The sequence below is a fragment of the Patagioenas fasciata genome, chromosome 10, assembly GCF_037038585.1.
Source record: "Patagioenas fasciata isolate bPatFas1 chromosome 10, bPatFas1.hap1, whole genome shotgun sequence".
In the NCBI taxonomy this organism is placed as follows: domain Eukaryota; kingdom Metazoa; phylum Chordata; class Aves; order Columbiformes; family Columbidae; genus Patagioenas; species Patagioenas fasciata.
The window spans coordinates 21,579,558-21,597,426 of record NC_092529.1 but is presented as its reverse complement, the minus strand read 5'-3'; the positions used below and the strand labels follow the sequence as shown (position 1 = coordinate 21,597,426).

The 17,869-nt window shown below is 52.9% G+C and overlaps 1 long non-coding RNA gene across 1 annotated transcript; it reads right to left on the bottom strand.

Moving 5' to 3' along the window:
- Nucleotides 1–15,012: 15,012 nt before the first annotated feature.
- On the bottom strand, nt 15,013–17,221 carry LOC139828709 (uncharacterized). The gene is made up of 3 exons (XR_011740625.1): nt 17,123–17,221; nt 16,010–16,725; nt 15,013–15,484 (listed from the first exon to the last, which is right to left on the bottom strand). It is a non-coding gene; the product is annotated as an uncharacterized lncRNA (long non-coding RNA).
- Between the last annotated feature and the right edge of the window lie 648 nt (nt 17,222–17,869).

The window sequence follows — 17,869 nt, the reverse complement described above, 5'->3', positions numbered from 1 at the left end:
CTGAGGGTTGGACAGTTGAGCTCAGGGCTTGCTGCGGGTCCTTGTCCCTCGCCCGGCCGGTCGCGGCGCGACACGGTGCCTCAAGTGGGGACGTTTGTTTCTGCCGTTAGGACCTGTGATGTGGCGTTTGATGTCACTTGATGAGGTCAGACTTGGGCTCAGCGCCGGGGGCGGGGCTTGTGCCCGGGGGCGGGGCCTCTTGGGGCGGTGCGTTAGGGGCGTGGGTGAGACCGCGGTTCCGTGCTGGGACCAAACGAAGCCCGTGCAGAGTTGCCAGGGGAAAGGACTCCCTGGAGCTGACAGCAGCTCCAGACTCAACCCCAGCCAGACGCTGCCCTGGTATTTGGCACCGGGGCTGCTCAGGCTCCGTGGGGCCAGCAAAGGCAGCTTGGCAAGGGAAAGCACCCCAGGACACATCACCTGAGCCTGACCCGTTCCCTCTTGCCTCTCCTCCCTGTCTGAGTGGGGGCCACACAAGGAGCAACTTGCATTGGTCCTGCCACTGGAAGGCAGACGGGGACGGTCTGGAGAACCACAGGATGGAGGACGCACTGTTCTCCACTCCATTGGTTTTGAATCGGGCTGGTATTGGAAGCCGTGGGGCTGGTCCCACCACTGCAGGGCACTGGGGATGGGCTGTGGGGATGCAGGGGCCAAGGGGATGGTGGAAGGACTGATCTCCACCCCACTGGCTTCCTGAGGAGACGGGGCAGGTTCTGCTGCGCCAGGATATCTGAGGACGGGCTTGGGGGCTTTGGGGCCCAGATGATTTTGGACGTGCTGGCTTGAATTCCATCTCTTGCCTGAGGCCATTGTCCTGGTCCTGCTGCTGCAGGGCAGCCAGAGATGGGCAGGGGCGATACGAGAGCTGTGGGGAGGGAGTAAACGCTCGTTTTCCAGCCTCAAACAATGGCTTCTGGCACTGGGTGCAGCTCTCAGCGGTGCTGCAGCTGCTGCTCCATCTCTCCAGGACTGAGGGGCGGCAGCCATTTTCCCGCCTGGCTCCTGCACCTGCATTGCTGCAGGAGACAGGCTGCTGCAGGGGGGCTGGGGAGGGCTGGGGGGACGTGGAGGTTGGGGCGATGGTGGGTGCGCAGGTGTTGATTGCAACGTCTGCTGGAGTTTTTGTTCCGGTCCTGCCACTGCAGGGCAGCTGGTGATGGGCTTGAGAACATGAAAGCTGTGGGGATGATGGAAGCTCTGGTTTTGATTCCAGCTGGTGTTGGAGGCCATGGGGCTGGTTCACCACTGCAGGGCTGCTGGGGACGGGCTGAGAGGCCACAGGAGCCATAGAGATGGTGGACGCACTGCTCTGTACCCCACGGGGTGCTCGAGGACTGGCCCAGGTTTCCCTCCCGGGAGAGCTCCGGCACACAGAGGAAGCCTTGCAAAGCACTGGAGGGAACAACCATCACCACACTGCCCGGGAGAAGCGTTAGAACTGGTTGACTCTCAAAACTGTTACAGGCAAAAGCGACTGCCCAAAGAGCAAACGGACCCTCGGCAGCCTGGGTTGGAACACCTGGATTCTGCCCCCAGGCCGGGCCTAGGTGAATTCCACGGTGGGTTTCCACATGAAATTCTAAGGTGGGTTTCTAAGGGTACTGAGAATTTTCATTGGGTGAGCAAGGATGGGGGAAGGAGGGTTTTAGATCCAGTCATTGACTATGGGACAGTCTCCTCGAGTGTGGCCAAGGAAAGGCAACTTCCTGTGGGTCCCCTGAGCCCATTGCTGTTCCAGCTTTCACCCCAGGGCTCTCTGGGGGGAAACAAGTACCTTCTTTTCCCCTCCTCTGGGATTTTGGGTCTCCAGACTCCAAGCATGCCTTGTGAGCCACGTCTGAAAAGCGATGCTGCACAGGTCCTGCACAGACTGGAGTCTCACGGTAGCCTGGGTCTGAGGGAGGAGGGGTAAGGGATGTAGGAATTTGAAGCCCAGAGGAGGAGGCTGAAAGAACCTGGAGAAGCTCTCCTAGCAGCAGCCTCTCCTGGCTGTGCTGTGGGTGCAAGCACACTCTGCTGTCTCCACACACCGGTGCACACAATGAAGAGGAAGGCCTTGATAACGCTGGCTTTCTAACACGCAGTGTTGGTCAGGTGTTAGTGGGAGATACACGGAAGCCAACTACAGTGCAGAGCTGCCAAGTGCAGGGACATGGGGAGAAGAAATCAAATGCAGTTTGCTTGAATTCAATTACAATTTTAAAGCACCTATTTTTAATTAGAAACAAAATAACTCCACAGAATCGGAAAGCCCACTTGCAAGACAGTAGGTTGTGACAAAACGGGTCCGTCACACTGTTTCTTATGTCCCTGAAGAAACAAGCGTCCGTGCCGGTCCCTCAGGAACGCGCACGCTTGTCAGTTTAGACTCTGGACAGACCGCTTCCCAATCTGTTTTACCTGCAAAAATGTTCATGGGTGGTAGACAAGATCACAGTCAAAACAGATTTGTTTTAAAATCGGAATAGTCCGCTTTTGCAATATATACTGTCCTCTGATAAATGCACTGAAGTAACTTATTTCCCCTTCAAGTGGTGAAGATGTATTTGAAATATACCCCTCTGAATGTCCTGCATTCATGCATGACCCGAGGCTCTGTCAATGAGGTTATCGTACAACGTACGCTCCAAGCCCTCGTTCTTTGACAATCCATACGAATCCTTGCGGCATCCTGCAGATGCTGTGAGCCTGGAGCAAACTGACTCCTCACCTTTTTTGCGTGGCGCAGAGCTCATAAAATCATTCCAAGCTGTCCCACTATTATGTCACGAAAGGCAGAATTCCAGTATATACATTTGGCTGTTATTTGCAGAACAGCTTTCTGGAACCCAGCGCAGCAGGACACAAGACAAGCTTTATGACATGATGACAGCACTGATGGCACCGAGCTGGACCGTGTCGGTTTTCACTCCTGTTCCTGCAGCGTGAACAGAGGGATGAGGACTCTGGCTAACCGCCCCTCCACAAACACCCCATTTCCTCTCCTAGGGATGGGTTTATTTAGGGACTTCGATGGGACTTAGTGGAAATCCTAGCTAAACACACCATGCAAATCACCAGGCAGCTGCAGCTGGAACGCGGCCGCTGCGCTGTTAGCGACACAGCTCTCAGCAAGATTTCCACACCACCAAGAGCTGCCCCTTCCCGCTGGACACCCAGCTGCAGGGGCACCAATACATTATCTTTGCCAAAGTCTAACTCATCCCAAGGGTTCTTTGGGTTTTGGTCAGTGACTTAATGGTCAGAAACCACAAGACTTCATTTCTGCAGCTCAGTTTTCTTGATCTGCATTTTGTGCCTTCTTCCTGCAGCAATCTGGTGGCAAGTTGGTCTGTCTGGGCAACCAAAGGTTTACACTGACCCAGTGCCCGACTCTGCTCCTTCGCCGCTCCAGATGTTTTGTTAAAAAGTAAACCATACCTCCTCATCCTTGTTCTTTCTTTCCAGATCAAAGAAAAGCCAACCAGAAACCAAAACTCAGTGCTTCAATCCCTCCTCTTCCAGCATCTCCCTCAGGGAGCAGCCACTCCATTGTGCCAGCGTCTTCTCATTTGATGGAAAGAGAACTATTATTTAGTTAATAACTGTTTCTAATCTGAGACACAGATAATACCCATTCTGGCAGCAAATTAGCCGCTGTAAAGCACGCAGTGGGCCTTAGCAGTCATTGATTTGAAGAAACTGATCAAATTTTGTACAGATATGAATCTGAATTTTCATTGAGCATCACAGGGGATCTGGCATTTATTACTTCTAGGTCTTAAAAACAAACTCAACTTAATGCAGAAGTCACCCCTTCAGTTGAAAAATTATGATGTGGCAATTAAAAAAAAAAAGCTGTAGACTGATAAGTTTTAACCATCAAAAAAATTACCGCTAAAATTATGATCAGAATTAACTGCATCTCACTTATTTCTCACTAAAGCTCAAGGCAGACTGGTAAGGGTGCGTGGTTTAAATTAGCTGCCTGCAAACTTCCAGCTGCTATATTATCCTATTAAAATTTGTTTTCCTCCTTTGTGGTTCATATTAATTCACACCTATAGAGCTGCACGTAACTTCAACCATTACAGGCTTTATAAAATGAAAAATATGTAAGCATTTGCTTTAGAAAGTAAAATTGTTACACACAGACGAATGATGAAAGCAGACTACTGAAATAAATGCAGCAGGTTAACATTTTTAACATCTTTCTGGAAGGAGCACACACACCACATGCAGAGGGAGAAGAGGGTCTCCAAGCCCCTGTATTCCCTGATCTGGGAAAGAATTCACCATAGACAAAGTTGTAGACTTTGGTTATAAAATTTCTTAATCATTATTTTGAAGTACAGCCACTCAAAAGCCAAGACACTCGGACCTTTCTCCATTGTTTTACAGGTGCTGTTGTAAAATGGGGGGTGATGATTAGCTCTCCTCTCTCTCCTTTAATGAAAACTGCTTACATATTTTTCATTGGCATTGTTTCACGGCATCTGCTGATTATCCCTCGTAGCCTTTAGTTCCCTTCCCATCACACTGGCTCGTCACAAACAAGACAGATACTGTACAACACGTGATGTGCCTGCATGAACAGTGCAAACGAGAGGCTCATAGGGAAAGCCAAAATCATCTTTGCAAAGGCTGTGTTATGCTGGAAAAGAACACTGCTAACCCCAGCAAGCAAGCAGAATGGCAGAAAAGAGGAATAAAGTGTTTAAACCCAGCGCTTGTGCAACCACAAACAATTCGGATGCAGAAATGAAGGTAACAGGTTAAAGGTAAAAGTTCCATATTCTTTACAATACCTTATTTCACAGATTAATCCCATAATGTTATTCTTCAGCTAGCTGCTAGCGTTGAATCAGAAAGCGCTCAGAACACCTTGCTGAAAAGCACGCTTTATATTGGTCTAACATCCTGGTGCAAAACACCACCACCTGAACAGGTGGGATTTCCAAACTACGCAGGAGCTGCCAAGATGAGGCACAGGAACTTTGGAGATGGAACCCGCCTTGCACCCCGAGCAATCCAAGGAACATCCAAAGAGGCCTAAACCTTAATAAAGCGTTTTACAGAGCTGGAAGAAGAAGGGATGCATCATGTGAATTTGCCACCAGGTGGCATGTGCTGATCTGAAATAAGTTCCAGTCAGGTGAGATTTGTAAGATCTACAGAGCAAAACTCAGGCCTGGGGTAGGCAGGTTGAGCTTCAGTTCTTCCATTTGCATCAGGTTTGAACTTGGCCCTATGGTATTAGCAAATCTCACTGTGTTCCTAGGATTATCATCAAACTCAAAATCAAAATCAGACTCCCAGGGGGGAAAAAAAGTTTCCTTTTCCTTCTTTCCCTCCTTATACTCTATCGAGTTGCCCTGAGCAAAAATGTTTTTCTGGTTGTATCTGGGAGCCTGTATCTCATGTTCAACCTCAGTGCGTTTTCTGCCAGTTTCGGTTCACCCTCTGAACCAAAAACCCCTTATCATAGAATTATAGAATAGCGGGTTGGAAGGGGCCACAAGGATCACCTGGTCCAAGCTTTCTCGGCAAAGTCCGGCCTAGACAAGGCCCAGCCTCCTGTCCAGCTGAATCTCAAACATGTCCAATGTTGGGAATCCACCCCTTCCCTGGGGAGATTATTGCAATGGCTGATTGTTCTCATCAGGAAAAATGTCTCTCTTGTGTCCAGTCGGAATATCCCCACGAGCCGGATCAAGGACACGGCGTGGTGAACACCTGAGCTTCTTCCTTATTTCAGACATAAAAGACCAAAGCCAGTGCTTCTTTTCAAAAAGCACGGTACACCTCTGTGGTTGTATCTTTACAACAAGACAAACCTTATGCTTTCTTCTATGAATTTTATAAATTCGTTCTGATGTATGCAGGGAGTTTGTTTATTCAGGTACTTATGTGATGATAAACACAAATTTTGGGAAAAGATATCACACGGCGTGCCCACCATTCCAGCTCTGAGCCAGCAAAACCCTAAACACACGAGAATTATAACTGATGGCAAAAGCACAATCACACGCAGTAGGATTAAGCATTCAATATGAGCCCTGCAGTTAATTTTAAAAATGAAACTTGTAAACTTTAGCAACAGTTTCTGACAGGTAGACATGGTAAGGGAAACCACATTCGAGTCTTTTAGAGGGAGACAGAGGTTAAGAGTCGCACAGAGATTTTCTTGCTTGTTTAGAAATCACAGTTACTGCAGGAAATGCAGTATGCTAATGCTGTCAAAAAACATGACGTGTTTAAGACTCTTCAGTACTAAAAGGACTGACACGTTTTAAGAAGCAAGCCCTGCATCTCCTATGCTGACAGCTCCTTCAGCTTAGGAGAAAGAAAAGGAAGAGACAGAGGGAAGAAGAGGGAAGAGAAGGCAAGGGAAGAGGAGATATCCTCAGCATTTCCACTAAGTTCCAGAATGTTTTTATCTTTAAAAAACATAAGTTAAAACCACACAATTGCTGCTATTGTTTATGTAATTTATACGATGTACTAGAGACACTAATTCGATGTTCTAACACACTAACGTGGCTAATGAGAGGGACACATTATAATGTCAAAAATCTGCAAGTGTCTTGAAAACCAGAACTTAACTTCACACGTGTTATGAGGACACTCACTCCAAAAACATCCTTCCTACCCAGCGGACAGATGTTTCAGCCAAGCACACCAATGCACCCCAAAGGTTTACAGCTCTTATTACTCCTTTAATCAGGAACTGTGTATTCAACTCTAGTATTAACATAAGCCATTACGAACCTATTCTACTCTGTGTTCAAGACTACCTTCTGTGCCTGCTAAAGGTGCTAAAAAACCCACTTTAACTAAGCCTCTCAAACCAGTGTCTGGCGTAGAATCATCACCAACGCTAAATGAGTGAGACACAACGGAACCAACAGAGCAGCTGTAGGGCATGATTTACCCAAAAGGTACCATGTTTTGAAAATTTTCAGTGACACCCCAAACTTGAACCACTAAGAAGGATTCACAATGCTGTGTCAGTGAATTTATTCACTGCTGTTCGCTGTATTTCTGAGCACACAGCAGCTCCGAGAGGCCAAAGCCCTGGCTCCTGGCCTGGGCAGAGGCAGCTGAGGGGACACCAGGCCCTCGTGCATCTCTGATTGGGAAGAAAATGAACATGGAGTCACCTTTGATTCTGTGTAGCCACGCTGCAGCACCCAGGAGGTGGCACGCTGTGGTAAGAGGGGTACCAGCTGCTCCTCAGCCATTTCTCCTAGAATCATAGAATGTCCTGAGTTGGAAGGGACCCAGTATATATAGAGAACAGTATATACAATACTCTAGGTCTGTAAACAAGAAAAACAATGTCTTTTATTTCTCAGCCCATTTAGCAGACGATTTGGCAGCAGAAAGATTTGTATTACTTAACCCTAATTGGTGAACAGCTTAACAGCAAAAGGATTAACATGAGAGTTTTGTAGCACATGTGGGGTTGTAAGCCTTATGTTATTATACTACTCACAGGAGAGACAAAAAAAATAGGGATATAAGAAGGGAATCATAGAATGACAGAATGTCCTGAGTTGGAAGGGACCCATCAGGATCATGGAGTCCAACTGCCGTCCCTGCACAGGACACCCCACAGCTCACCCCGTGTGTCTGAGGACGCTGTCCAGTCTCTTCTTGAACACTGTCAGGCTGGGCCGTGACACCTCCCTGGGAGCCTGTTCAGTGTCCAGCACCTCTGGGTGAAGAACCTTTTCCTCATGTCCCACTGACCCTCCCTGGCACATCTTCTGCCATTCCCTGGGCTCTGTCACTGTCACAGAGAAGAGCTCAGCCCTGCCCTCCTGCTGAGGAACCTGCAGCCCATGAGCTCTGCCCTCAGTCTGCTCTGCTCCAGCTGAACAAACACAGGGACTTCAGCCGCTCCTCACACGGCTTCCCCTCCCCACCAGCTGCGTAGCCTCCTCTGGACACTCTCCAGCAGCTTTATCTCCTTTTCTCCTGTGTCCCCAGCCCTGCACACAGCGAATGCCTCAGGTGAGACAGAGGGACGAGCGCTGCGGGAAGCGCAGGAGGGGCCGCTGCCCGGCCTGGCGGGAAAGCTCCGCCCGCGCCGCCCCCACCCGTCGCCCGTGCCCCGCGCAGCCGCGCATGCGCTCTCTGCCGGCCCCGCCTCTCCCCACGGCGGCGGCGGAGCAGTGGTGGCCGGACGCGGCGGGAGCCGGGTGGGTCCGGCGGCCTCCCCGCGCCCCTGCGGCCCCGCCGGCGGGGACACCGTCCCGCTCAGCCCCTTCTCTCCCGGCCCGGCGTGCTCGCCCCGCTCCCGCCGTCCCCCGGGGCCCGCCCCCGTCGCCATGGCAGCGCGGCACGCCCGGCGGCGGTGGCCGCGGCCGTTTCCTTCCGCCGGCGCCCCGAGGGCTCCTGCCCCGCTGCCCGCCCGGCGGCTCGGGCGCTGCCGCGGCCACGGGGAGCGGCCCCTGCCCCCCGGCTGAGGTGAGCGGCTGCGCTGCCCTCAGCACGGAGCAGAAAGACAAACCAGTTGCCTTTAGCCAGTGACCAAGTTCTCCCGCGGGGTCACCCCGAGCAGAGGCCCCCGTTAGGAGCCGGACAGTCAGCTGATCGGAGCCAGCGCAGCGAGAGCCAGAGCCGGAGAGGTTCAGTCGACTACGAGGTTTAGCCGAGATTAGAAAGCCCAGAGGGGAACGTACAGGGACAGCGTGACTCCCGGCGGTCCCGATCCCCCCGAAGCCCCGGTAGCCATTGCGAGAGAGCGGCTGACGTGGCGGGGGGCGTTCCCACGGTGGCGGCGACCACACCTCCTCCCCTTGCCTTGAAAAAACCTTTGGGAGGGCAGCGACTAGTCACTGACCACCAGGTGCAGAGAGGAGCAACTAGCTAGCGCAGCGGGTGTGGCAGCTGGCGCAGCGGGGTGCAGAGAGCACTTGTTTATCATTCCCACCGACTTATTGCCAGCGTCCCAGACCGCTGATGACCATGGTCGCCTCCAGAAGGAGAGCATGTCTCAAAAAGACTGTGGCAACGCAGACTGAAGTTCTGTCCCAAACGGTGGCTGTTCAGGTCTCCGGCTGCAAGGAGTGCCAGAGCCTGCTGCTGCCGGAGGAGGGAGGCCAGCACTCCACTTGTGTGAGGTGTGAGCAGGTGCAAGATCTGCTCGACATGGTTGTGAAGCTTAAGGAGGAGGTTGAGACGCTGAGGTCCATCAGGGAGTGCGAAAGGGAGATCGACTGGTGGAGTAACACCCTTACGTGCCGGTCGGAAAGGCCCCAGGGAGGTACCCCCGAAAAGGAGATGGACCTCCTGCCCTCCCGGACAGAGGCGGAGGTCCTGAGACAGCCCCACCCTTGTCGCTGTCGGGCAGAGGTAAATGACCTAAAAAAAGATGAGGGTTGGAAGCTTATTCCAGTTCGGCATCACAGGCAGCCCCCCTCCCTGCCTGCTTCGCCTCCCCAGGTGCCCCTCCGTAATAGGTTTGAGGCCCTGGATCTTGAAGAAGAGGTAGGTGAGGAGGTGGTGCCAAGCCTGCCTACAAGATCACATAGGAAGAGGCGGTTGACTACACAACTGAAGACTACCTCTGATAAGAAAGATAGAAGGGTGATTGTAATAGGAAATTCCCTTCTGAAAGGAACAGAGGGCCCAATATGCAGGGTTGACCCTCATCTTAGGGAAGTCTGTAGTCTACCTGGAGCCCGGATCAAGGATATTGCTAGAGAGCTCCCCAGACTGGTGCACCCGACAGACTACTACCCACTGCTGGTCTTCCAGACAGATGGGGAGGAAGTTGCTTCCCGTAGTCTGAGGGGAATGAAGAATGACTTCAAGGTCTTGGGAAGGATGGTGAAAGATTCAGGGGCTCAAGTGATCTTCTCTTCACTCCTTCCCTCTTCAAGTGATGATGTGGGGTGGAATGGGAAAATTCAATCTCTAAATGGTTGGCTCCAAGACTGGTGCTACAGGCAGGGCTTTGGTTTTTTTGATAATGGCTGGTTTTATAAGACTCCAGTCCGGACAGTGTTATGCAGGAAAGGCTTATCTCGCAGAGGCAAAAGGATGCTGGGGCAGGAATTAGCTGGGCTCATTTGGAGAGCTTTAAACTAGCCTCGAAGGGGGATGGGGTTGTAGTTGGGCTTGCCCCAGAGGGGCAGCATTCTAAAACAGATGAGGACCGGGTGGCCTCCTGTGCCCCTAGGGAGAAATTGGTGTGCTCTGCTCGCTCCCTGAAATGCCTGTACACCAATGCGCGCAGCATGGGGAATAAGCAGGAGGAGTTAGAATCCTATGTTCGGTTGGGAGATTATGATCTGGTGGCAATTACAGAAACGTGGTGGGACAGTTCACATGACTGGAATGTGGTCATGGATGGTTATGCCCTTTTCAGGAAAGACAGGCCAGCCAGGCGTGGTGGTGGAGTTGCTCTCTATGTGAGAGAGCAACTGCAATGTACTAAATTCTGCCCAGGAGCGGATGAGGAACGAGTTGAGAGTGTATGGGTCAGGATCAAGGGACAGGCTGGCAGGGGTGATACTGTTGTAGGTGTCTATTACAGGCCACCAGATCAGACTGAGGAAGTTGATGAGGCCTTCTATGCGCAGCTGAGAGTGGCCTCACAGTCACAGGCCCTGGTTGTTGTGGGTGATTTTAACTTCCCTGATGTTTGCTGGAAGGACCATTCAGCCAGCCAGCCACAGTCCAGGAGGTTCCTCCAGTGCATTGATGATAACTTCCTCATGCAGATGGTGGAGGAGCCGACCAGGAGAGGTGCACTGCTGGATCTCATCCTCACTAACAAAGAGGGTCTGGTTGAAGCAGTAAAGGTTGAGGGCTGCCTGGGTTGCAGTGACCACGAGATGGTGGAGTTCAGCATCTCATGTGGCAGGAACAGAATAGCAAGTAGAATTGCAACCCTGGACTTTGGCAGGGCTAATTTCGGCCTTTTCAAGCAACTGCTGAGGGAAACCCCATGGGCAAGACTGCTTGAAGGAAAAGGGGCCCAAGAGAGCTGGATTGCATTCAGAGATTGCTTCTTCCATGCTCAGGATCAGAGCATCCCCACACGTAGGAAGTCGAGGAAGGGAGCCAGGAGGCCTGCGTGGTTGAATAGGGATCTGTTGGGTATGCTCAAGCAGAAGAGGCGAGTTTACAGGTCATGGAAGCAGGGACTGGCCACTTGGGAGGAATATAAGGCTGCTGTTAGAGGATGCAGGAGGGGAGCTAGGGTAGCCAAGGCCTCCTTAGAATTACAGCTGGCGAGAGGGGTCAAGGACAGCAAGAAGAACTTTTTCAAATACATAGCAGATAAAACTAATACCAGAGGCAATGTAGGCCCACTGATGAATGAGGTGGGTGCCCTGGTGGCAGAAGACACAGAGAAGGCAGAATTGCTGAATGCCGCCTTTGTCTCTGTCTACTCCGCTGGAGGATGTCCTGGGGAACCCTGTACCCCTGAGACCCCGGATGAAGCCAGGTTAATGGAGGAGTTTGCTTTAGTCGATGAGGACTGGGTTAGGGAACAATTAAGTAGTCTGGACGTCCAAAAATCCATGGGTCCAGATGGGATGCATCCGCGGGTGCTGAGGGAACTGGCTGAAGTCATTGCTAGACCACTATCCATCATTTTTGCCAAGTCTTGGGAAACGGGAGAGGTGCCCGAGGATTGGAGGAAAGCAAATGTCACTCCAGTCTTTAAAAAGGGCAAGAAGGAGGACCCGGGTAATTATAGACCGGTCAGCCTCACCTCTGTCCCTGGGAAAGTAATGGAACAGCTTATCCTTGGTGTCATCTCAAGGCACATCAGGGATAAGAGGGTCATTAGGGGCAGTCAGCATGGCTTTACCAAGGGTAAGTCATGCTTGACCAACCTCATAGCCTTTTATGAGAATGTAACAAGGTGGATGGATGATGGCAGAGCGGTGGATGTGGTCTACCTTGACTTCAGTAAAGCCTTTGACACAGTCCCTCACAGCATCCTCACAGCTAAATTGAGGAGGTGTGGTCTCGACAATAGAGTAGTGAGGTGGGTTGCAAACTGGCTTAAAGAGAGAAGCCAGAGAGTGGTGGTCAATGGTGCGGAGTCCAGTTGGAGGCCAGTATGTAGTGGAGTGCCTCAGGGGTCAGTACTGGGGCCAATATTATTCAATATATTCATTAATGATTTAGACAAGTTTGCTGATGACACTAAGCTGGGAGGAGTGGCTGACACGCCAGAAGGCTGTGCCGCCATCCAGCGGGACCTGGACAGGCTGGAGAGTTGGGCGGGGGATAATCTGATGGAATTTAACAAGGGAAAGTGTAGAGTCCTGCATCTGGGCAGGAACAATCCCAAGTTCCAGTATAGGTTGGGGCATGACCTATTAGAGAGCAGTGTAGGGGAAAGGGACCTGGGGGTCCTGGTGGACAACAGGATGACCATGAGCCAGCACTGTGCCCTTGTGGCCAGGAAGGCTAATGGCATCCTTGGGTGTATTACAAGGGGGGTGGTCAGTAGATCGAGAGAGGTCCTCCTTCCCCTCTACTCCGCCCTGGTGAGACCCCATCTGGAATATTGTGTCCAGTTCTGGGCCCCTCAGTTCAAGAAGGACAGGGAACTGCTGGAGAGGGTCCAGCGTAGGGCAACAAAGATGATTAAGGGAGTGGAGCATCTCCCTTATGAAGAAAGGCTGAGGGAGCTGGGGCTCTTTAGTTTGGAGAAGAGGAGACTGAGGGGTGACCTTATTAATGTTTATAAATATATAAAGGGTGAGTGACATGAGGATGGAATCAGGCTCTTCTCAGTGGCAAACAATGATAGGACAAGGGGCAATGGGATCAAGCTGGAACACAAGAGGTTCCACTTAAATTTGAGAAAGAACTTCTCAGTGAGGGTAACAGAGCACTGGAACAGGCTACCCAGGGAGGTTGTGGAGTCTCCTTCCCTGGAGACATTCAAAGCCCGCCTGGACACCTTCCTGTGCGACCTCACCTAGGCGTTCCTGCTCCAGCAGGGGGATTGGACTAGATGATCTTTTGAGGTCCCTTCCAATCCCAAACATACTGTGATACTGTGATACTGTGTGACACCCACACACACCCCGCGGGGTGACCGACCGCAGCTGTGGAGTCCCGGGCAGGGGGCGGGTAATCGGGCTTTGCTCAGTAGTCCTGCGGGATTTAACCCGCAGCAAGGCCTGGGTCTGCCAGGGAGCGAGGGCATGGAGCCCGGGCTCTGTTACCCGCCATGGAAACAGGCACCCCCTTCAGCAGTGTTGTGTTCTTAGCAGTTATACCCGACCTTCATCATCGCTTCATCACCCTCAGATACTCAGGCAGCCCCCTTTGGAGTCGAAAAGACAGGTATCACAGTATCACACAGTATCACAGTATGTTTGGGATTGGAAGGGACCTCAAAAGATCATCCAGTCCAATCCCCCTGCTGGAGCAGGATCGCCTAGGAGAGGTCGCACAGGAAGGTGTCCAGGCGGGTTTGAATGTCTCCAGGGAAGGAGACTCCACAACCTCCCCAGGGCAGCCTGTTCCAGTGCTCTGTCACCCTCACTGAGAAGAAGTTCTTTCTCAAATTTAAGTGGAACCTCTTGTGTTCCAGCTTGATCCCATTACCCCTTGTTCTATCATTTTTTGCCACTGAGAAGAGCCTGGCTCCATCCTCGTGGCACTCACTCCTTATATATTTATAAACATTAATAAGGTCACCCCTCAGTCTCCTCCAAACTAAAGAGACACAGCTCCCTCAGCCTTTCTTCATAAGGGAGATGCTCCACTCCCTTAATCATCTTTGTTGCCCTACGCTGGACCCTCTCCAGCAGTTCCCTGTCCTTCTTGAACTGAGGGGCCCAGAACTGGACACAATATTCCAGATGGGGTCTCACCAGGGCGGAGTAGAGGGGAAGGAGGACCTCTCTCGATCTACTGACCACCCCCCTTGTAATACACCCGAGGATGCCATTGGCCTTCCTGGCCACAAGGGCCCAGTGCTGGCTCATGGTCATTCCGTTGTCCACCAGGACCCCCAGGTCCCTTTCCCCTACACTACTCTCTAATAGGTCATTCCCCAACCTATACTGGAACCTGGGGTTGTCCCTGCCCAGATGCAGGACTCTACACTTTCCCTTGTTAAATTTCATCAGGTTATTCCCCCACAACTCTCCAGCCTGTCCAGGTCTCTGATGGCAGCACAGCTTCCAGTGTCAGCCACTCCTCCCAGCTTAGTGTCATCAGCAAACTTGCTGATCGTACACTCAGTTCCCTCGTCCAAATCGTTAATGAATATATTGAATAATACTGGCCCCAGTACTGACCCCTGAGGCACTCCACTAGATACTGGCCTCCAACTGGACTCCGCACCATTGACCACCACTCTCTGGCTTCTCTCTTTAAGCCAGTTTGCAACCCACCTCACTACTCTATTGTCGAGACCACACCTCCTCAATTTAGCTGTGAGGATGCTGTGAGGGACTGTGTCAAAGGCTTTACTGAAGTCAAGGTAGACCACATCCACCGCTCTGCCATCATCCATCCACCTTGTTACATTCTCATAAAAGGCTATGAGGTTGGTCAAGCATGAATTTCCGTTGGTAAAGCCGTGCTGACTGCCCCTAATGACCCTCTTATCCCTGATGTGCCTTGAGATGGCACCAAGGATAAGCTGTTCCATTACTTTCCCAGGGACAGAGGTGAGGCTGACCGGTCTGTAATTACCCGTGTCCTCCTTCTTGCCCTTTTTGAAGACTGAAGTGACATTTGCTTTCCTCCAGTCCTCAGGCACCCCCGTGCGACTGCCCAGGCTGGGCTCCTGTCACCACCTCCCGCACCGTGTGTTGGTCACATTGGTGTCACCGACTGTTTCAGACCATGGCTATGGGCTCCCGCAGCCCCTGGTGGCCCCCCTGCTGGTGGGGGGAGCCCAGCGCCCGGCTCCTGCCGACCCGGAGGGGATGCGGGGTTGTGCCTGCGAGTTGATTTTGGTACAACCAAGACACATGTGCAACATAACAGTCCCCTTTATTTGGGAAACTGTGGGGATGGTGGACACACTTGTCACCAGCACTATGGGAGCTGGATGACATTGGGCTTTTTCCATGCCTTCAGTAGCTTCAGGTCAGCAAAGAATGGGCTCTGGGAACGTTGGGGTGGCGACGAGGCTGGACGTGCTTCCTTGACGCCAATCTGATGCTGCAGAGCACCATTCTGGTCCTGTCCCTGCAGAGCAGATGGTGATGGGCCAGAAGGACGCAGGGGTGGAGAGGAGTGCGGACGAGCTGACTTGAAGTCCATAAGTTTCTTGATGATGTTATTGGGCTCCCACTGCTGCTCGGCAGCCGATGATGTGCTGGGGGGAGACAGGAGCTGTAGGGATGGAGGATGTGCCAGTTTTGCAAGCAAGGACAGCAGCTGCTGGTTTTGGGTGTACCTCTCAGAAGTGCCACAGTGCCAGGTCTTCTTCTCTGGGGTGAGGGGTGGCTGCCATATTCCAGACCGCCTGGCTGCTGCCTCTGCATCACGGAGCCTGTGGAGAGAGGAGGCTGCTGAGGCCTCAGCTGCAGGCGGGACACAGGGCCTGTCCTCCGCAGCACGGCCCAGAGCTGGCAAGGCTCCCCAGCACCACGGGCCGAGCTGCTGGCCGGCCTGGGCCGAGGTGGACCCCTGCACCTCATGGCACCACCGAGCACAGGGATTCCTCTGGGCAGGTTCACTGCTCGGGAGCGGGTGACAGTGAGCATCTCGCTTTCTTGGGCAATCTCATCCCCTGCTCCTTCTCCTCCTGCCCTGGCTTTGCCTGTGCCTGCCAGTCCTGGGGCTGCTCTTGCCCAGGCAGGGTCAGTTTGAGCTAAGCCTGGCCCCAGTCAGGGCGGGCTCCTGGGAAGGTGGCCCAGGGATTAAGAGGCCAATTGAAGCATCCGACAGCAGCAGAATCCTCAGCAGAGTTCTTTGCCCAGCCAGTAACTGGCCACTCCGCAGCAGCCGGACTAGATATTCTTTGTGGTACACGCAGCCACCTAAGGAAGCCGTGGTGGGAAAAGCAATAACTCACTTTTTAGCCGTCCTCCACTGCCAGATCGCGACGCAGAAGAGCACTATTACCAGTGGTATGGAAATTATAGTTGTTACTGTGAATATGACGCAGCGCTTTCCCAAAACTTCAGGGCAGAAAACACTTGAGCTCCCCTTGGGATTGGGACCACCTGTGGTTGTGTTACCAGCCACATCTGGAGGAGAAATTCAGATGTTAGTCCATCCTGTGCACCACTGCTAAGCTTGCAGCACCTTCTATACGGCCAGCAAGTTCCTGGTTTCCCTTGGGGCTGCTGGCTGGAGGCACCATCCCACCCTCTGGGACAGGACTCCCATCCTTTGGGACAGGACTCCCACCCTTTGGGACAGGTTGTCCCACCAAACAAAACCCAGAAGGTCAGAAGGACAGCACGGGGGGAGCGCAGCTGCTTGGCCAGTCGCTCCTTTGAGGGACACGGACAAAAGCCGTCCCTGCAGCAGGCATTGCCAGCCCCAGCTCTGCCCCCCAGTCCAGCTCCCACAGGCGCAGGGGACGGAGTCCGGCCCTCTCAAGAGGGACATGAGCCTTGCTCTCCCCGTCTGCCTTTTCTCCTGCGTGGGCATCGCTTGCAGCCGCTCCCAGGTTTTGGGATGTGTCTCCTGTTCAGGGACCCCACCAAGACCGCTCAGTACCTGAGTTCGTCCTATGGAATTCATTTAGGCTGCTGGGCTGGTAACCTCCGGGCCTTGGCAGCCCTGTCAGAAAGCAGAGACGAGAGGTAAAGCCTCAGCACGGCTCAGGCACAGAGGATGCAGGGGGACGGGGAGGTTCCCTCTAAGCCCCTGCCCGATCTGGCCGTCAGGGCATCGCTCTGGACCTCAGATCCCCTTTGGGATCCCGCTCGGTGCTGCTCCTGTGCCTTGAGCCTGTGGGGACTCAGGGCAAGCTCTGGGCCGCAGCTACAGCGGGAGGTGCATTTGTGCAACAGTCACATTCCCCATCAGCTGCAGAACGTGGCCCAGACGGCACGAACCCAAAGCACTTTGTGTTTTGGCTGTGAGGTGAGGTGCAAGAGCGGGCACCGGGGAAAGAGCCTGCTGACACACACCCATCCTGATGGGTGACACTGCCTGACCATGCGACAGTGATTACCTGGCATACCAGCGGCTGGCATCGCCTCTGCTGCTTCACCAGAGCCCGGCAGGGAGCTGCGGCTTCCTTCCGGAAACACCTCCTTCTGCACAGCCTTGCGGTTTGTCTCTTGAGAAAGAAAGAGGGAGGGCTGGATCAGATGGAACCGTTCCCCATGAGGGAGATTGGTATCTTCAGGGGGCAAGACGTCTCAAAGGCACGGCTAAGGTTTAGAAACCAGGGCTGGGCTTCTGAGGCTGCGCCTGGCAGTGCTCCGAACAACAGCCACGTCTGGCCCTGCTGGGACACCAGGAAATGGCACGTGACCTTCTGGTTTGCACTGCACATTGTGGGCAAACTTTAGGGTGATGCTGAGCGCCGTCCTTCAAAGAGAACGGGAAGAAGCTGCAGCCAGGCCAGCTGGGGAAACAGCCCTTTGGAGAAGACTCCTCTGCAAGGCCCTCCTGCCCTTCCTGGAAGCACCAGCACCAGGCACGTTTGCCCCATCCCAGCAGCTGCCCCTGGCACTTGGCTTGAACCACAAGTGGCCGCACAAGCCCTGCACCATCTCTCTGGCAGCTGCAAGGCGTGACACCAGCATTGCTGCAGCGGGGCTCTGATCGACCCCTTCCTGCTGTACAGCCTGTCCAGACCGGTACCTAAACCTTTGGATGCTGAGACTCACAGCTAATTCTGAGTAAAATATACCCACTGTGTGTTCTGCGCAGTTCATCCAGCTTTTGTCTCCTGACTTCCAATGAATCTGGG